The following is a 5,146-nucleotide window of genomic DNA, read 5'->3' as shown; positions in this document are numbered from 1 at the left end:
GGGAGAGAGGGGAGGGATTTTCCCTACGAAGAGGCGAGGGCCGGGCGAGGGTTACTAGTGGAGGCGGAGCAGCGGGGAGTCGCCGGAGCGCCTGCGCAGGGGAGGGTGCGGCGCCCGAGGCTCAAGCGAGGAGGGGGCAGGGAGATGGCACGGGTTGAGATGAGGAAGGAGAGGGGCTCAACCTGACACAGTTTTCAGCAGGAAGTTTTTTCTGTGGTTCAGTATGCAATTTTTTGAGACTCAACATGCAAATGTATCTGATATTTGTGTTTTTCAGTAGGCAATACTGTAGTATAAGGTAGCATGGTTTTCCCAACAATGAAAAACATTGCAAACATACGTGTTCAACATTTTTTGCGGTTCATAAGCAACATCTGTTTTTTGTGGAGGGCAAAAGTAATGTCGAAACAAAGGGGGCCAAAGCGATTTTTCATACTGATGTAGGACATTTACAGTGTTTTTGTATGCAACTTAGGCATAGGGCAGTATGCAATAAACAATGTGTTTTTAGTAGGGGCATCAGAATAGATAATAGGCATTTTTTGTGGTGTTTTTCGTAGGAATCAGATATGAGATGAGTAGGCAAAAATGTAGCCAGTTTTCAGGTCTAACAAGGCAAAATAGACATAGAACCAATGAACTTTGATATATCATATGGCAACCGAAAACATGTGGGTTCCAGGTCTAACAAGGCAGAATATCTATTTTTTTGTGAACATACTGAATACATAATTGTTGCATACAGAGCTTTGTGTTACTACCTTATAATCCTCAACATTTTTTTTGTCGTTTACAGAGTTGTTATGCAATAAATTTAGTCAGAGTAAATTGCCAAAAGCACCACAATTTGCGTTCATTTTTATTTACCTTTTCAAATGCAGGCAAGGCAAACAAACAGAATGGAGGACTCCACGGATGAACAGAACGGCGAGGTACCTGCCCACTCCCCACTGAACATTTTTTTTTCAAAATGACTTTCGGCAGAGAATGAGAGAAAATCATCCGTTTTTCTTTTTTGTGTTTTGATGTTGCTTTTTAACAGGGAGCTGCAAGAGTAAAACAAGGCCATAGGCGTCCTAGGAAGAAGCAAGTTCATGTAGAAACAGAGCATCGCCAGCAAGGCTAGTAAAGCTAAACAAGAGCTTGGATCAACGACAGAAGGATCTGATAGAAACTTACCATCTGGGAGGCATATTGAAGATCGAAGCAACAACACTGCCCGCAGACCTCAGCAGGTGGGTAATGCAGATCTACGACGCAGCTAGCGAGTGCATCATTGTCCCAGGTAGGGGCGAGATCCCCGTAACAACCGAAAGCGTCCACCACACCTTGGGTCTTCGTAATTCAGGGGAGGAAGTGTTCTACGGGTGGGATGCAGAAGCAATATCTTTCATAAACAGCAGGTTCGGTTTTCAGAATGGGTGCGCCCCCGAGATAACAACCGTCTGCACCATGATAAAAGAGATGAACGGGAGAGCAGATGACGACTTCATGATGGCCTGGCTAATTGTGGTAGTTTGCACCTTCATGTGCCCTACAACGAGCTTGCATGTTAGCGCTCGATGCTACCCAATAGTCGCTGACCTAGAGAAAGTGAAGAGGCTCAACTTCTGTGCATTCAAAGCGAATCAGATAAAAGCTTCATTAGGGGGTAGCAACAAGAAGAAGGCCGTAAACTGCTGTGTGCACCACATGGTGGTAAGTACCACCTGTTGGGCTCTTTTTCCCTTTCTTTTTTGTGTTTCATACTTATGCTTGGTTGTGTAGCATAGCAGAAATGAGAAAGGCTAACCCATACTGATCTCCAACTATATTCTCACCAGCTTTTTTTTGTTGTTTTTGTCGCTGCAAAACAGGTGTTATATGTAGATTCTCTGGTGGTAGACTTTGCAGTACCAGATTTCCCAGTCTGGGTAGAGGCATGGGACAACAAACATATAGGACTAGTCGCAAAGGCAGACAAAAACCCCCAAGGAGGATACGGCAAGCTTAGGGTGAGTTTTGTTTTTCACCCATCTTTTTTAAAAGCAGTTTTTTTCTTTTTTTGCCATGTCTTACAATGTTACCTGACTAGTTCAGGCAGGTGCAACACAATAGCCTTTTTATGCTTAACAACACTAGCCTAATGTGTTTTTTTGCAACTCACCCCACCAGATGAAGCCAAGATACACAAGCAACGGGCGTACGAACAACCTTTTTGTTGGGTATGAGGAGACCGAGAAGTTTGTTTTCTCAAAATTGCCACCCACATTCAAAAAAAGTGTATGTTTACCAGCTCCTTTTTTTACAATTTCAATAGCTTTCCATTTTTTCTTTTTCAGTTGTTTTTTACAGTGAAGTTGCATAGCCTTGTCAATTTATTTTTCAGTAGTTTTGCCTACGTCTGAAAACATCGAGCAGAAAACAGAGTTTCTGCTCCTATCTCTTCTGCTTACATATGCATCAAATTGTTCAGTATTTGTTTCTTTTTTCCTATATAACACTTCTTTAGTTTTTAAAACCATTCGGCTTTATTTGTTTTGATTCATGCCTTTTCTCCTAACACTTCCTTTTTCTTGTGTTTTTTTCCTTTGAAAATGCATCTTTAATGCAGAAGAAGAGGAAAATTGCTGCAATGGTTAGCTCATTGTGCTCAGAATGGTCGGATAGAATTGGTATATTCATTGAAGAGATCGGCAATCTGGATAGGGAGGATGACAGGGACTCTAGGAGCAAATCACACAGGACAAAGCGTCGCAGGGCTGCACGCGTTCGAGGCATAAGAATCGAAGAGACCGAGCATCACAGGGGCATCCCAGATGACAATGCAAAGTTTACGCCAACCTCAGAGCCAGAAAGGTGCAACGGAAACAACTCTGATGATTTTGTCTCCACAAGGACCAGAGCATCAAAGCAAAACGAACTCAGACCCAAAATTTTGCCCTCGAGGAACAGTGGAAATGTGACCACCAAACAGAAGTCAGCACCCGAGATGGAGCCTGCTAGGGAGGGTGTAAAGGCAGGCAATCCCCTAGAGTGCAGCCATGCAAATCTCGCAGGCAATGTAAACCAGCGGGGTGACACAGCAACCAACGGCGATGGAATGCAAACCCACACAACAGCAAATACAGTTGGACCAGTAGAAAATGGGCACAAGGGCAACACACCTCCGGGCAGTGAAAATATCACAATACTTGATGTCACCCCAATATCATCAGCCCCACCTCTTGACCGTTTTCTGCATCACACACCAAGCCCAGCCACTGGTGTTCCATACATGGTCAGCTCCAGCACTCATGCAACAAGCAAGTCATGCCCAACCCCTAGCAGCCAAAAGAAAGGGGGAACACCCACATCAGTGCAATCCAGGGAAGCCCATGCAGCACAGTTGGCAATGGCTACGATCAGGGAGAAGCTACGATTGGGGCCACTTGCACAGCAGCAAGCAATGCAACAGGCACAAGCTGGCTCATCAAACCCTGTATTCACACCATCAAGCTACAGCAACCACCCAGTCAGAGCAGCACAAGATTGTCCATCTTTCGATCTTAACATAAGTTTTCACGAAGATGAGGGCACCACCAGAGGCCAATCCACAGAACTGAGACCACGCAACCTAGATGCCTGCATGTCAGAAAGCGGAGATGAATGGGGCTTGGATCCAGAGGAGCTACAAAAAGCGTGCTACGAGGTAGAAAAGGCATTTGCATTGAACAAAGAAAAGGAGAGGGTAGAGATGGAGGAGAGGCTAAGAAATGGAAGGCAAATCAACGATCAAAATTCAAAAACACCAGTCACAGCAACCACAAACGCAGAGAATGCCCTTAGCTCATCAAGAACTCTAGCAGCGGTTGGGCACGAGCGGAGAGTTGTAAGGGCACCAGCTCAACTCAGGTCGCCATACGTACGCCCAGAGAACACAGATCCATTCTATTGATCAAACAAAGTTCACGACATCTACGATGCTGTGTGCCAGTATAGTGTGACCCACACAACACAAGCCGACATTAAGTAAGGAAATGCAATCTTCTCTTTTTTAGGCCTGGTTTTTTTAGGGTTTCCCTTTTAATTGCTTCGTTTCAATACACGAGCTAACATTTTTGTTTTCTGTTTTTTTGTATATGCCAAAATTCAAAAACAGAAAGCCAATCATAAACTATGATGCGCTCTACATCAGCTGCAATGAACTTGCACAATCGATGGCACCTGGACAGAAGATGGACAGCATGGTGGCCGAGATCGCAATTATTGCATTGAGTGAAGCAGGGCTGAGGCCAAAGAAGAGATTAATGCCACTACGAGTAGCTGTAAGAATCCCCCCTATCCATTTTATTGTGATCTTCTTTTTTTGTTTTTTATACCTAGAAGCCCAACAACTAATATGTTACCACTTTCTCTTCTTTTTCGACAACATCTACTAGACATTCTTTCAGAACAATAGTTTCACAAGGAAGGACATAGACAAACATTTTGACAACAAAACCAGGAAGCTAAGCAGATGTGAATCAGTAAGAAAAAAACGACAATGCGTTTTTCTTCATGCTTCGCTATATCCTTTTCTCTTTTTTGTCCCATCTCACCCACTCTCATCAACCAGGTATCATTTCCGACACTCGAGATTCTGGACAAGGAGAATCCAAAGGAAATAGGGCATTATTGGCTAATGGTGTTGAACATCAGGGACAAGCGCTTCGAGGTACTGGACTCGGCAAGGACGTTCAAGGACAAGGCATTAGTAGAAAACACAAACAAAATCATGAAGGGCATCAAAATAAACTGGGAGAGGCATTACAGCAACTCAAGCGTGCAGATTGCAGATTGGGAACTTCACGAAATCAAGTGCCCAAAGCAGGATAACAGGCAAGGGCACCCCTATCCCATATTTTACTTTCTTTTTTCCGCATTTTTTTTCTTTTTCGTTTATCATTTTTTTCTTGTCCGAGCCTAATACAAATCGACCACCCAACCAAAATTCACCTCGCTCGGCGGCCTAGCGTCGCCTCACCGGGGCGAATAAAGTCGTCCAAAAACCCTCGAACACCCCTGTCAAAGCCACATAACACGAGGGGAGGTGCGGCGCACCTCGCCTACCTTTTGGGGGGCATAGCGTCGCCTCACCAATAGACCCAAGCCGCCTAAAAACCATCGACCGCCCCTCCTCAAAGCC

The sequence above is a fragment of the Triticum aestivum genome, chromosome 1A (assembly GCF_018294505.1).
Source record: "Triticum aestivum cultivar Chinese Spring chromosome 1A, IWGSC CS RefSeq v2.1, whole genome shotgun sequence".
NCBI lineage: Eukaryota > Viridiplantae > Streptophyta > Magnoliopsida > Poales > Poaceae > Triticum > Triticum aestivum.
The sequence above is the reverse complement of the archived record's forward strand: the minus strand, read 5'-3'. Positions refer to the sequence as shown.